General features: G+C 39.4%; 1 protein-coding gene across 1 annotated transcript in view; it reads right to left on the minus strand.

Moving 5' to 3' along the window:
- The window catches only part of FOXN3 (forkhead box N3), a 313,833-nt gene extending 297,801 nt beyond the window's left edge, over window positions 1–16,032 (minus strand). The window contains exon 1 of the mRNA XM_044664996.1: window positions 15,638–16,032. The gene's annotated coding sequence lies outside the window, so the exon portion shown is untranslated. The remainder of the gene's footprint in view (window positions 1–15,637) is intronic.
- Between the last annotated feature and the right edge of the window lie 473 nt (window positions 16,033–16,505).

The raw sequence follows: 16,505 nt of genomic DNA on the forward strand, positions 1-16,505 counted from the left end.
AGTTGGAAGCCACTGAAAATGATCAAACCACAAGGGCACAAGCTACAGTGCAAGATGCTTAGAAGGATATAAAGAAAAAAGACTTCCTTCAGCTGCCTTCCTGGTTAATTCCATACACAGTATTGATTCCAAGATGGAAGGTAAGGGTTTAAAAAAAGGTCTCCTTTCCAAGGTATATTTGGGACTGATTTAAATTCTAAGAGCCACTCACTAACTGATAAATGGCCAATGGATATGAGTTTACAAAGGAAGAGAAAAAATGTTTCAAATCACTAATAATTACAAAAATGTATATTTAAAGCAATTCTGAGGTTCTAACATGCTCATTATGTTGGAAGAATTACCAAAAAAGAAAATGAGACATTCCATTGGAAAGGTTGAAAACAAGCCCATTAATGTACTAATGGTAGAGTTGGGAATCAGTCTAGGCATTCTGGAAAGAAATGTGATATTATGTCCCAAAAGTCACTAAACTATGGCCTTTGACCTCCTGATACCATTATTAGGCCCAAGCTCCAATGAGATTAAAGAGAAAAGGAAAGGACTCATGTGCACAAAAATATTTTTAGAAGCTCTTTTTTATAGTGGCAAAGATCTGGAAACTGTAACTATAAACATTATTTGGGTTATACTTGAACAAATTATGGCTTATGAATGTAATAGAATCATTCTTGTAAGAATGGTGAAAGGGGCAAATTTAGAGATACCTGGGAAGACTTCTATGTGCTGATGCTAAGTAAAGTGAGCAGAATCAGTTGAACAATTTATACAATGACCATACTGTAAAGACAAGAACTCTGATCCATGACCAACCACTACTCCCAAGGCCCAAAGATGGCGCATGTTGCCCATTGATGATGGACTCATTATATAGAATGAGAAACCTATCTGGACATGATCAGTGAAGAATTTATTTTGTTTGACTCTATGTATATATACTTATTACAAATGTTCTTTTTTTATTGAGGGAGAAAGATTAGAAGGGAATGAAAATACTTATTTGAAAGGAAAAAGTTGAAAAATAATTTCTTGAGTGAAGAGTTTATTAGAAGGGCAGTGAGTTGGCTAAGTGGATGGAGAGCCAGGCACAGAGACTGGAGGTCCTGGGTTCAAATCTAAACTCAAGACACTTTCTAGCAGTGTGACCCCAGACAAGTCACTTAACCTCTATTGCCTAGTCCTTACTGTTCTTCTGCCTTAGAATCAGTAATGATTCTAAGAATCTTAGAATCAGTAATGATTTTTTAAAAAACATTTATCTTCTGCCTTAGACTCAGTGATGATTAAAAAAGATGGTTTGAAAAATTATTTATTAGACAGAATAGGAGCCCATGAAATCTCCTCTGACTCAATTAATATATTTATTATTAAATACCTAAAGTTATTTTCCTGAAGCACATGTCTGTCTAGTTCACTCTTCTAACTCAAAATAACTCCAATGGCTCCCTGATACCTTAAAAATCAAGTTTAAACTCCTGTCTGGCATTTAAAAGACTTCGAAACCTTGTTCCAACATACCTTCCCAGCTTTATTACGCATTATTCTCCTTCACACACACTATGGCCCAGCCCAGCGGACCTTCTCACTTCTCTTTAAGCACAGAACCTTAGCCCTTCTAATCCGCCCTATCTAGAATGCAGTCCCTCCTGACCTCTTCTGCTTGCTTTCCCTAGATTCCTTCAAGAGTCAGCTCAAGCATTCCCTTCTATAAGGAGGAAACCTTTTCTGATTGGCCTCTTACCAGTACCGTTCTTCATTGGAGCTCCTTGGATATATTTATATAGGCACGTGTTATCTCCCTTGACTATATTTCAAGCTTCTAGATAAAAAAATCTTGTCACTTTTTCATTTGTATCTCCAATACCTAGCAAGGGGCCCTGAACAGAGTAGGCACTTAATAAGTGCTTGTTGATAAACTGAAACCTACTGAGTAAATATAAGGCACTGTGCTGGGCAATAGAGCCCTAAAGAAGAAAATACAGAGAATCTCTGCCCACAAGGAACTTTCTGCTAAGGTAGCATATGTATATACATAGGAAAAATAATTTAAGGAGGGAGAAAAGGACTAAGGATGAGGGAAGGGGATTGCTAAGTTGTTAAAATGATTAAATATTAATTAAAATGAAAGGAAACTCTTCACAGATGAGGTAACCCTTGAATAGATGCTCATGAAGAGAAATGAGGAAAAAGTACATTCTAGGCATGGAAGATGCCTCTAATTCTGTGACACCTCCCATTTTCCAGCCCATAATTCTGCCCTGTGATCTTTCCCTCCTCCATTTCCCATTTTACTCTTCCTTTTATTTGCTCATTTGTCATTTATTGAATGCCTGCTAGGTAATTCTCTAAGACTGTAAGTGGCAGAGAAGGTGCTGACTTGCTAATTTAGCAAAGGGAATTTCCTCATCTAGATCACTATTATCAACAAAACCACAGGGCCAGTGCCAAGGCAGCTATGCAACACAGGGGACAGAATACTGGGCCTTAAGTCTGATAGTCTTGAGTTCAAATGCAGCCTTAGATACTAGCTGTGTGTGAGCTAGGGCAAGTCACTTAACTTCTATGTGACTCAGTTTCCTCAACTGTTTTTATTGTTCAGTCACTTTCAGTCATGTCCTTTGTGAACCCATTTGGAGTTTCCTTGGCAGAGCTACCAGAATGGTTTACCATCTCCTTCTCCAACTCATTTCCAGATGAGGAAACTGATGCAAACAAGGTAAAAAGTGACTTGCCCAAAGTCACACAGCTAGTAAATATCTGAGGCCATATCTGAACTCAGGTCTACCTGACTCTAGGCCTGGAACTCTATCCACTGCACCACTTAACTGCCCCTTCCTCAACTGTAAAAAGGTATAATAATGGAACTTACCTCTCAGATCAAATAATATAAATTTGCAAAACACTTAGCACAATGTCTAGTATACAATAGGTACTTAATAAATGCTTATTCCTTTTCCTTACTATCCTATCCCATCTTTTTACAAGATACTGAGTAGGTTCAGCATGGGAAACAAAGATGAATCCATTAATGCTGCGTTCACAAGAACATAGATTTCAAGCTAGATATAATCTAAGGAATTAACCATTCATTGAACAAGCACTTATTGATGCTATTATATATGAGATATTGTATTAGATGATGGAGGATAGAAAGACAAAATTGAGTCAATACTTCCTCTCAAAGAACTTCCATTCTGTAAGGGAAAATAGTATGTACCCAATTAAATACAGAGAAGCTTGGAAATGAATTGGAGAACACTAACTACTGGAAAAACTAGGAAAAGTCTCTTCACTAAGCAATAGGGAGATATTGAGTGTTTTTGAGCAGATAGGTGACCTGCTCAGGGTTTTTTCATTAGAAAGATTAATCTGTCAATGGTCATGGAAAAATCTGGAAGATATGAAGATGCTAAAGGCAGAAAGCCCTATTTGGAGATAAGTGCTTGAACTAGAAGGCAGCATTGGGAGTGGAAAGGAAGGAACCAATTTAGAAGACACTGCAGAAAGATCAGATTGATGATTAATGATACCTAATGGGGTTTGGAAACTGAGGGAGGTGTTTTCTTTTTTTTAATTCTGTGTAGTTTAGGAGGAATAAATGAAACTTAATGTAAAGGCTACATAATTTGCAAACTTTAATTCCAGATTAGATAATAACCATTCTAGATATTCTAGAGTAACTTTTAATACCTTTTCTTAGTCCCCCCAGACTTTTCTTTCTGGAACATAATCAGCACAGCATGAGTATAGGCAATGGGAGGTGCTTGGGAAATGTCTAGTTAGATATATTCCCTATGTGGAAGGAGAAAATAGGGTCATGACTAGTAGAATGTGAGAAAGAGATAGGGCCTTTTCCTTCCTTAGATAAGGTGAAATAATCAAGACTATATGTGTTAAGAATCTCTCCTGGAGGAAAAATGGAAATACAGAATTTAAAAACTTTTTTTTTTTTAAACCATAAACATCAATTAGGAAGAACAATGTCTTGACTCCTTTCCACCATACCCAGTGGTACAAGGGCCACTGGCCAACTTGCTGTCCCTCAAATACAACACTCCATCTCCCAATTCCATAACTTTTCATTGCCTAAATAACATGTTGACAAAGCTCTCCCTCCTCATGTCTCCCTGCTGATATCCCTAGTTTCTTTCAAGACTCAGTTTAACTCCCACAGTCTGCAAAAAGCCTTTCTTTCTGATAATTTCCCTCCTCTCTCTTCTCCCTATTAGATTATCTCTATATATCTATATTTATCTATATCTATAATTTCCTTCCTCCTCTCCCTATTGTATTATCTCATATCTATCTATATCTATCTCTATATCTATATAATTTCCCTCCTCTGCACATTAGATTATCTCATATATATCTATATTTATCTATATCTATATCTATAATTTCCCTCCTCTCTCCTTTCCCTATTGGATTATCCACATATATGGACTATATGTGTGTATATATATACACACACACATACATATATACACACACACTCTTTGTAGTCCCATTAAGGGTTTTCTTAGCAAAGATAGTAGAGCGGCTTTCTATTTCCTTTTCCAATTCATTTTACATATAAGGAAACTGAGGCAAAGAGAATTAAGTGACTTGCCCAGGGTCACACACCTTGGGCAATTGCTGTCACTTAATCCCAACTGCCTAGTCCTTATGCTCTTCTGCCTTGAAATCAAAGTTAGTATCAATTCTAAGACAGAAGGTACAGGTTTTTTAAATACTTGTTGACTGGAAATACCTGCATGAACTGATAAAGAGTGAAATGAGTAGAACCACTAGAACGTTTGCAATAACAGCAATTCCATACGATGAACTGATTTAGCTATTCTCAGCAATACAATGATACAAGACATTTCCAAAGGTCTCATGATAAAAAAAATGTCTCCAAAGAAAGAACTGAGTCTGAAAACAGATTGAAATGTACTATATTTTGCTTTGTCTTCATTTTTTTTGTTTCAGTTTTGTTTGACTAATATGGAAAAATATTTGACATGATTGCCTATGTAAAATGTATGTCAGATTGCTTACTCTCTCAGGGAAGGGTGAGAAAAAGAGAAAGAGGGAGAGAATTTGGAACTCAGTTTTTTCAAACCGAATTTTAAAAATTGTTTTTACATGTAATTGGGGGAAAAGAATATTATTAAGAAAAAAAGAATAAAGGTTGAAGAAAAAGACAAAGCTTAAAAATAAATACTTGTTGAACTAAATGAATGAATGCGTTCTGTTCCTTCTTAAAAATGGCAGCCCTCTACTTCAATTTCCAATAGTCCTGAGGGAAGCTTGCCCTTTCATTTTGAACATTTCTCATATTCTCATATGCTATACTTGTGAAACAATCTGTGAAAATTCCACAGAATCAGTGCAGATAGCTTATGGGAAAATAAGTATACTTGCAGAGCTTTTTACAAAAGGCTTAAAAATCTTACCAATCAGTGGGGACAAAATTATACCTCTCTCAAAGTGTTGGTGTTTTGAGTAAACTGGAGAGCTCTTTAGTATAATAAACACTGTATTTCCCATTAGGGATTCTATTGTACTGATGTGAGAAGGCTTGCAATATCTCTGACTTATAAAACTTTCCACAAATTCCCATATGGGTTCAAATATAAGGCGAATTCTATTTGAATTAAATTATTTTGATTTTTTTAATTGAGCTTTCTATTCCCAGAGCAGTGTATTCATATCTGGCTTTCCTCACTCCAAAACATAACTAAACTATTCTGTCAAGCTATGGATCTATGCATATAGAACTCTCCTCTATTCTGCCTGCCCTCCTGGTTATATTAGACCTACAATCAAAAAACAGAAATTACCCATTAGGATAACAGCTGACATTTCTACAGCTCTTTTTCACAGTTCCTTCTATTTCTATAAATGTTTATGGCTTGCAAAAGCTTTCCTTACAACAGCCTTGTGAGGTAATATTTAATAATAATATTTAGATAGTATGAACTATGTGCTAGGTACTGTGTTAATTGCTTTACAAATATTAACTCATTTGATACTCATCACAATCCTGGGAAATAGGTGCTATTATTATCCCAATTTTACAGTTGAGGAAACTGAGGCAAACAGAGGTTAAGTAACTTGCTCAGGGTCACATGGCTAGTAAATTACTGAGCCCAAATTTAACTCAGGTCTTCCTGACTCCAAGCCCAGCACTCTATCCACTAATCCACCTAATTTTCCAATATTAGTAGATATTATTCTCATTTCCCAAAAGAGAAAACTGAGTCTTAGGGAAGTGAAGTGACAATATAAACTGGATCTTAAGGAGCAAGGAGGAACAAGCAAGGGATTAAAACCTGAAAAAAACTGTAAAAATAGGAAGGCTATGATTAAATTATAAAGGGCTTTACATATCAAACATGGAAGCTTGTATGTTATCTTAGAGGCAATTGGGAATTGCTGAGGTTTCTTAGGCAGTGAAGTAACATGGTCAGAACTTTATTTTAAGAATATCAATCTAGTAGCTATGCAGAAAATGTTTTATGGAGGGGATCACTGGAACTGGGGAGACCAATTAGGAGGCTAACTGTGATAATTAGATTAAGTCGACCACTGCCCATCTTTAGATTTAATCACCAAAGGTGAGAACACCTCTAATTCTGGGAGGTCTGTAAGCCAAGTGTGCTAGAGTGAGGGACATATCAGAATCAACTGACCCATCCCCTAGGCGATCTATGAGAATTGTCTATTGTGACTGGACCTGCAAATTAGGAGGGAGGAACAAGAAGTGAAGCATAAGTGACCCCTTTAAAAGGAGAAGGTCCTCAGTCAGCTGGGGTCTTCAGTGGAAGAGAGCATCTGGCAAAGGACCTTTTCTGGTTCAAGAACCTTTTCTGGTTCATGGAGGAGTGTTGGAATGCTGAGACTCTGGTGGGACCCCTGACTGCTTCCCTTTGAATTGCCACGTGGGTAAGTTAGGCTGACTCTCTGTCTCTTCCCTTGGTGGTTCTGGAGGCTCTACCCTCAACGAGGCCTCTCTTGCCTCTCTAATTGTAAAAGGCCTTGTGGCTAGAAGTCTTGTTTAATCAACCTCTGTGCCCTTCTGCTGGGGCCTCTAAATTCTTACCTGGTCCAGGCCAGAGTTTCTCTCTCTCGATTTCCCTACCTTCAACCTTCCTAATTGAAAATAAACTTCCACAAAAGTCAATTTTGACTTGAGATTATTCTTAATTGAGGATTGATAATAGTTCAATTCTCTGGTGACCATCTTTTAATATATTGAACTCATAAAATCCCTTTTTCCCCCTTACATAATTCAGAAGTCCAGGAGATGAGGGGATGAACTAGGGCATTAGGCATGAAAAGACGGAGACCCTAAGAGATGCTGAGAGGGGAAAACTGGTAAAACTTAAGAAAATGGACATATGGGGAATTGAGAGTGAAAAGTCAATATTTAGGAACTGGGTGACTTAAAGGAATGATGGTGCTTTTGAGAAATATGGATCAGTTTAGGATGAGGGGAGGATTTATGAGAAAAGGAAGGGGCTCTTTTTGGGACATAGAGAGTCTAAGATGTCCATGGAATATTCCAATGAATGCGTCCAGCAGGCAATTGGAAATGTAGAACTGGAACTCTGAAGAGATGAGTTTGATAGGAAGATCTGAGAGTTATCTACACATATAAAAGAGAATTCTTTGTTCTCTTTGGGTTTACACTTATGAAAGGGAATCCTTCATTCTCTTTGCCTAGTTGGAGCTAACACCTGGTTAACAATAACTTAAGTATCTCTACTTAGTACCTCACTAGATTATGAAGACAGGATTAACTCTCCTTTGTCTACCTTTTGATTGAATCAACAAAAGCTAGAACTAGGTGGAGGAGCTCAGCTTAGAGAATTCATACCCTCAGAAACTCAATGGTAGGAATCTGTGAACCCTTTTGATGAGTATTCACCCCTCCAGAACATGAGAAATAGTACCCACAAACACTATCCCCTGGGCAGTGTTGGGCAATTTGGAAGCTGTGATTGGCTGTTGTGAAGAGGGGAAGGGTCAAGAAGCCACTATAAGAGGCCTTGAATTTCTAGGGCTAAAAAAGTTGACTCCAAGAAGCAGGTCAGCTTCAAGGAGTTGGACTTCAAGAGGGAAGTCGGCTTCAAGAAGAAGGTCACTCAAGGAAAAAAGTCAGCCTCAGGAATCACCTTCAGCTCAAGTCATTGTCTTGACCTGCCTCTTGGAGGGAACTTGGGTGAGTGGATAGCTGGCTTTCCCTTCCTGTCTTCAGGAGAGAGTTTAATTCCAGTTGAAGGTCAACAAGTCCTGGCTGAATTGAGCACCAGAGCAATATTTAGTTTAGATAGGCTAATGTCTTCTCCACCCTGTTGTATTTCTTTGCTTTCACTCTTTCCACCTCTTTTGTAAATAAAAGCTATTAAAGGTCACTTCAACTTTGAGCAATAATACTTTGAATTGGCAACTACCATATTATTTATAATTTTCATATATTTTAGTCAACCATTAAAATTTAATTCTTACACACAGCAATGACAACTGAACCTATAAAAGCTGGGGAGATCACCAATAAAAAGATGGTGGCATCACAGAATCAGAGTTCTGCCACTTAAGAATGCTTAGTACTCACCTAGCCCAATGAGGGGCAGGTAGGTGGCACAGGGGATAGAATCCTGAACCTGGAATGAGTTTAAATATGGCCTCAGACATTTAACTAGCTGTGTGATCCTGGACAAGTTACTTCATCCTCTCTGCTGACTCAGTTTCATCTGTAAAATAAGTTGGAGAATAGAGATAGCAAGCCATACCATTATCTTTGCCAAGAAAAACCCCAAATAGGGTCACAAAGAGTCAGACACAATTGAAAAACAACTGATTTACAGGTGAGGAAATAGAGAGTTTGTTAAGTGCCTTGCCCGATGACCCACAGTCACTGAGCCAGGATTCAAACTTGGGGTTCTAGAGATGCACATTCAGGGCTTGCTCCTCCATGTCAAGCCATTTAGGGAGGGAATGGAGAAAGGGCCAGGACAGATCTAAATTTGGAATCCAAAAGAAAATTACTTGAAAAGAAACAAATATCAGAGTATTTCTTCTTCCAATTGAGTGTTTTAAGTTTATCTTATGATCAGCACAGTAGGTTATCTTCACTGTAATCAAAACAAAAGGGGAAAAGAGGAGGGATACATATGGAGGGCCACAATATCAAACAAAATCCAAAGGAAAGCTATACTGTAGGGGAAAGCAGGTGAGAACTCATTTTATCCCACTACATCTTGCCTAGCAGACAGCATTTTGAAAGACTTCCTCAAAAACATGTTGTCTGAACTTGGAGTAGCAAAAGCATCTTAATCCTGGAGACACACAGTACTAGCCGAGGGCCATAAGAGAAATGTTTCGCTAGCACATGAAAGGCAAGGCATTAATGTAAAAACAAAATAATCAATATTTTTTTAAAAGGAAACCAAAAAATAAAAGGGAATAATTAGATTCCAAGCACCTACTGATCTTTTATTTCCTCAAGGGCAGGGACTCCGTCTTATACTTCTCTTGTTTCACTCTTTGCTTAGAAATAAAAATTTCTAGGCATAAAGTGGGTGAAAGAGAAATATTTGTTGACTGACTACTTGACCCAACAAGAATCATAACCCTCTTAGAAAATCTTCCTTCTCTAAACTTTTTATCTATGTAAATTTATAGCCTTGCCATAGGAAAGAGATCACAACAACTTTTTTCCCTTCCCCAAGTCTTCAAGAGGTTTTATTGCCTTTTTCAGTGAGTACACCAAGTCCTGAGTCTCATGGGTCTCTGAAAGTGAGCCTGCCAAAGTGTTAACAATGCCAAAAAACAAACTTCTCTAGCTTTATTTTCTTTGTAAGGGAGTGAGAGAAACTAGTCAATCCTTATAAGCAAAACCTTCCCTCTGGAGCAAAGTAAAAGCTCTAACTTTGATGAACTTTCTGGAAAACAATGACAAATTGAGTTCATTTGGTTTGGATTATTCCCCGCTCAGCTGAACTGCGCAGCAAATATCCACCTAAGAATCATTCCATCAGCAACCAGTGTTGAATTACCACAGAACTGATAGGACCCAATGTGGAAAAATTAAAGGCGAACTCACTGCCAAGAGTCTTCCAGATTGGTGAAAGTTCACCAGGACCTTTTTCTGAGACTGAAATTCTCCCAAGTCAGAAATATTTCAGGGGAAACCCCCCCCAAGATTTTTTTCCCCTCCTTTTTAAGAGTACTGCAGCACAGGTGCGAAGCGTGTGTTCCCACAAGAGTCAATGTGGTTGCAAATGACTGGTCACTTGAATACTGGGTAAGATTCAAGTTACTGAGGAAGGTGGAAGCTTCTGGGTTACAGCTCTGCCTCCCACACGTTCTAGCTGTGTTACCGTGTTACAAAAGGAGCAGCGGTGGCCAATTTCCCCCTCGGTGCCAAAGTTTCCTCATCTGTCAAATGAGGCTAATAATACTTTCATTATCTACCTCTTGGAGTGGAGCTGGGTGAGCTTTAAGCAGTACAGAAGTGTTAACTAATATGATTCTAGAGGAGGTAGCTAATAAAACTGCAAATTCAGTCCGTCATGAAGTTAGTAGACATTTGTGAAGTACTTGTGCCAGGCACTGTGCTAAAACTCTGGGGACACAAAGAAAGATTTTAAAAAGAAGAAAAAAAAAAAAAGCAAGTCTTTGGGGGCAGTGAGGTGGTTCAGTGGATAGTGAGCCAGGCCTGGAGACAAGACTTGGGTTTGAATTTAGATTCAGCCATTTCCTAGCTGTGTGACCCTGAGAAAGTCACTTAATCCCAAATGCCTAGTCCTTACCACTCTTTTGCCTGGGAACCAATATTTGGTATTGATTCTAAGACAGAAGGTAAGGGTTATTAAAAAAAAACAAAAAATATGCACACATACAGTCTCTCTTAAGGAACTCAAGGTCTAACAGAGGAGACAACATGTAAACAACTGTGTACAAAAAAAGCAATATACAGGATAAATGTCATTAAGACTTCTTCCTGTGAGTATAGTTCAATAGCACCTTATTTCTGTACCCAAAGAATGACGGATGTGCTTATTTTCAAAGAATTAGAGCTAAAACAAAACAAACCCCAAAAAAAGGCTTCCTTTTTCATTTGGCAGTTTTATTCATAGTGGAGCATTGAATTATCTTTTCTTACTTGCTATAGACATTGTTAGACCAGCTGTCTGACAATATGGAATTCAAAAAGGGGTGCTGCCCTTGTCGATGACAGGTGCCTTTGCACCCTGGAGAATCCGTGATACTAAGAGGTCCCCTCTCAGCCCCAGGACAAGAAGTCTGGGGCCAGGCTGGACCAACAGTGGGAGAACCACTCCATCCACCATTAGTGTCAATACTGTAGGTCCCCTGCCAGGACAAGAGGTCTGGGGCCAGGCTGGGTCAATCCTGGGAGAACCACTCCATCCACCATTAGTGTCAACACTGTAGATCCCCTCCCAGGAGGGTCTGGTTCTCAGCCAATGGTGGGCATTCCACATTGGATTTACTGAGGGCAGTTTAAGGTAGTGTTATACCATCATCTAAGGGCTTCCATGATCCAGTTCCCTCCACACAATTGCTATCTTCCTCCAACACATCAGCCCTGCATTCTGGACTTGTCATTCATTCTCTTACACTGGTCTCTGAATTCAAAATGTTGCAGGAATTTAATGTGATGATCTGTTTTTTTCTTGCTAATCTAGGAAAGGAGGGTTCAGAGATTAAAATGGGGAGTTAAAAATGATTTCCAAATCCTTGTGCCAAGCAGGACTTTGGTCTACTCCCTACTTTTAGATCCTGTTTTCAACTGTGCTGATCTAAACCAGTGATGGGCAAACTACAGCCCACAGGCCAGATTGGGGGGGGGGAAGGGGGGGGAAGTCTGAAATGTTTTATCTGGCTGTGGGACAGTATTCCTAATCTGACGAATACAATGAGTAGGATACAATACAATGAAACTTCGAAAGAGTTGCCTTAGAAACACACTGACAGATGAGCATTTCCTTTCCTTTGGCCCCATCTTTAAAAAGTTTGCCCATTACTGCTCTAAACTGATTAATTTGCTGCAAAGGGATAATCTGAGTCTTATCAAATTTCAGACTTTTAACATAATTTCACCTAAACATACCCAGGGCTGTGATGTGCTTACCTGCCACAAAGACTTGGGCACCCTATCAGGATTGCCACCTAGTTTCTGTTCTTTTTCTTTCTTTCTTTCTTTTTTTTTTTAAAACATTTAAACCCTCTCCTTCCATCTTGGAATCAATACTGTGTATTGGCTCCAAAGCAGAAGAGTGGTAAGGGTGGGCAATGGGGGTCAAGTGACTTGCCCAGGGTCACACAGCTAGGAAGTGTCTGAGGCCAGATTTGAACCTAGGATCTCCCATCTCTAGGCCTGGCTCTCAATCCACTGAGCTACCCTCCTGCCCCCTAGTTTCTGTGTTTTCAAGTGACTTCAACTCATGATATCAAACACAAGGAAATATACACATACATACATATACATACATATATACATATACATATATATACATGTACACATATGAGGAGGGAGAGTCTGAAAGAGAAGAAGAGAAAGAGAAGAGGGTAGAAGAAAGAGAAAGAGGGACAAGAGGAAGAGGAAGGCAAAAGAGGAGAGGGAGAAGAGGGAGAGGGAGAAAAGGGAGAGAGAGAAGAGGAAGAGGAAGAAGAGAGACAGAGAAGAGGAAGGAGAGTGAAGAAAGAGGACAGAGAGAAGAGGAAGAGGAAGGAGGGAGAGAGAGAGAAGGAGACAGACAGAAGAGGGAGAAGAGGAAGGAGAGGAAGAAGGATGAGAGAGACAGAGAGAAGAAGAAGGAGGAGAAAGAGGAGAGAAGAAGGAGAAGAGGAAGAAGGAGGAGAGAGAGGAGAGAAGAGGGAGAAGAGGAAGGAGGAGACAGAGAAGAGGGAGGAGAGAAAGAGGCAGAGAGAAGGGGGAGAAGAGGAAGGAAGAGAGAAGCAGAATCAGAGAGAAGAGGAAGAAGGAGGAGAGAGAGAGAGAAAAGAGGAAGAAGGGGAGAGAATGAGAATGAGTGTAGGGGAGAACAGGCTAGCACTCATCCCATCCCACTTCATCTTGCCTAGCAGTGAGAGCATTTCTGAAAGATTTCTGTCAAAAACATGTCATCCGAACTTGAAGCTGCAAAAGCATCTGAAGCCTGAGCCTTATTGGACCAGCCCAGGGTCACAAGAGGAAGGTTTCAATAGCCCACAAAAGGCCGGGCAGATCTGAAAGGAGGCAGGCTGCCCTGGGACAAGGCAGCCAACTGCCAAACTGTCATTTTGCTCAGTGGCTGAACAGAAGGCTGGTGTAATGACAACCACGAAACTCAGTTAAAGTCTGAAAAGGTGACTAATGAGCTCATTCATGCTGGCTATAAATTATTCACTACAACACTGATCCCACTCAAGACAAGCAACAAAGTAAACTTTAAACACAGACATCTCAGGCCTCCTAAGTAGAGCAAGTTCTGTCTGTAAAACTTTTCACAATAAGAGATACTTGTCTTTCTCTATTCCCATTGTCTACTCTGTACTTGTTTACTTTTTTTTAAACTGCCTTTAATCAAGTTTAAACAGACACAGCTGTTAGGCATTTATTTCTCAGTTGAGTCTCCCCCCTGCCCTCCCCCATTAGTTATTAGAAGCAATCATGAAGCTCTATATATAGCGGTAAATTATATTCTTTGCAAATTGAAGGATGACCTTAAAATGAATCCTAGGTCTCTAGAAAGAATATTCATGTGCATGTGGTGGGTGACTGGCACCAGGGACACAAAGGGGAAAAGGGGCGGGGTGGGGGGGGGAGTGAAACAGAGCAGATCATTCTCAGCCATTTATGAAGCTTTAGATTGAGTTCCAAATTTCCCTTCAGCTCCAGCATTGACTGTTTGCTGCAAAACACCCCTTTCCAACCTGCCTCCAAAGGGTCATGTTGCAGTTGAGACTGCCAGGAAAATGTACAATCTGCAAACCCAATCTAAGGAGGAATGCTTCACTTAGACTTGGGGGACACTGATAAACAGTATGGCAGGTTTGTTGAGAGGGGGGAAAAAATAGTCCGCCACATGGCTGGAGATAACTTTCAGTTTCCTGTTTGATATTAAATAGAGACTTTAAACTCTTCTGTTTCTATAAACCATAATGTTTGCTACTGATGTTGTTACTAAAAGCAGAGTAACTATTTGCATAAGCAGTCCATGTTTGTAAAATCCTAGGATAATTGTTAAATCTTGCTATCTATTTCCAGGCAGGAGAAAGTTAGAACACACGTAAAAGAAATCTCCCCACCAACACATGGTCAGGTCACATGTGGTTTTTAACATGCTCAGTCTATTCAGTGCTGAAGCCGTTGCTGGGTTTTTTTTTCGTTTTTTTTTTTTTTTTTGGCTTTGGGGTTGTTTTTTTTTAACATGTTACATGCAACAAAGACACTTAGCTGTGTGACCTCAGCAAGTCTGTTAACTTATCTGGGCCTCCATTCCTCATCTATAAAATTCAGGGGTTAGACAAGATGACCTCTGAGGAATCTTTCAGGTTCAAATCTATAAAAAACCATAGATTTGAAGCTAGAAAGGGCAGGAGAAATCATCTAACCCATCTTTCTCATTTTACAAGTGACAGAGCCATGGCCTGGAGGACATAAGTGACTCGTGTGAGATGGCAGACATATTAAGTGGAAGCTCAATGATTTACATCTGCAGCTTTTTACACATTGTACCATATTGCTATATTGCAAAGGCCAGTCTCAAAAACAAAATCACAATCACAAAAAAAAATCACAAATAGCAAAGGGATCACAGACAAAAGCAAAAACAAGAAAATGAAAATAAATTTGGCTATTGAGGCCACTTCTTGAGACCACTGCAAGTATGATAGCATCATCTCAAATTTACAACAGGTCATCTAGTTCACAGATATCTAACAAGGATTAACCCATATGGAGTCGACGACACTTCCACGTGAGGGCCCAAACTGGATTAAAACATATTTTGGAAATATATAAATAAATTAAAATATTACATTATAAAATTAAGTCAGTGTGGTGAGTGGAGGGATCCTTAGGTAGGGTTTAGTGCCTCTGTTTCTTTTGAGTTTGATACCACCAATTTAATCCAATCCCCTTCATTTTTCTCTGATTAAAAAAACAAACAAACAAACAAACAAAAACAACTAGGATCCCAGAATACACTGATCTCGAGTTGCAGAACTGAGATCTAAAGGTAGGTCTTCTGATGCCAAATCTAGCCCCCTCTGTACTATACCATGCAAACTGAATGGCTGAATGGTCTCCAAAACCTTATATAACATGCATGAAATAACACTGAACAAGGAAGGCAAGCCAAGATTGAGACTTTCACTTTAAATCTGATGCAGAGCCAAACTTTTTCTCTGTGTAAAGACCCCCCTCCTTCCCACCACACACACACACACACACACACACACACGCACACACACGCACACGCACACGCACATGCACACGCACGCACACACTTTGTTTTCAAGTTTGTAGTGAAGTGGAGACTTCTCCAGTCATTTCAGTCATCTGAAATGCAAAGTGATTAAAAAAAAATCAGGAAAGAAGCCTCTTGCAATATTTATAGTAAAGTACTTTGCCACCTACCGACAGCAATCTGGTTTGCCTTCATGTACTTAGGTTATTTTTTTCCTTCCAAGTTCCTGAATCTAGTAGGAAGTCACTTTTTTTCTTTTCCGTCGTCTGTGTAGTATTTTCAGGGCCCCTTTGGCCAGTTGGCAAGTAACATTTTTTTTTTTAAGGCCCAAAGAAAGGGAAAAGTTTGAAACTACCTCCCATGCAAGTCTCAACTTCTCAGGAGCCCTCCGCCCGACTAGATTCCTGTACTTCTCGTAGCTAAGGGGTGTTGGCGAAATACTGCTTTGAAAAGACTGTCACATGTCCTGCCCCAATAACCTGTCTAACGAGTGAGTTCACCTCACAGTTCATTGGTGGGAAACCACAGAGCTTCCTGCTGGCCCAGCTCCACTCCCGGCTCCTGATTTTTCCCAAGGAGGACCCAAAGTGACGTCAGATTTGCCGCGGGGGAAATTGATGGCATCAGAACCATAGGAGGCAAAACAGAGAAAAGAGTGAAGATTCAAAATCTAGAGGCTTATACAGTTAGAGATCTAGAATGTCAGAGTTTGAACCAGAAGAGGCATCCAGAGATCATCTGACAGTCGGACTTGCTCATATTACCGAGGAGGAATGTGAGGTCCAGAGAGGTAAGTTATTAGATCTCAGATTTTTCTGATGATATTTATTCTGTCTAGACCTATCTCTTTTCTTTAGAGGAAGAGGAAGGAAATATTTATATAGTGATTTAAGGTGTGCAAAATGTTGTACATAACATTATTTCATTTGAGCCTTCCTTGTCATCAAAAACTTTGTGAGAAAAATAATACAGATATCAGCAATATCACTTTACAGAAGAAGAAACTGAGGTTCACAGAAATTAAAACAATTTGTCTGT

Source organism: Gracilinanus agilis, chromosome 2 (assembly GCF_016433145.1).
Source record: "Gracilinanus agilis isolate LMUSP501 chromosome 2, AgileGrace, whole genome shotgun sequence".
In the NCBI taxonomy this organism is placed as follows: Eukaryota; Metazoa; Chordata; class Mammalia; order Didelphimorphia; family Didelphidae; genus Gracilinanus; species Gracilinanus agilis.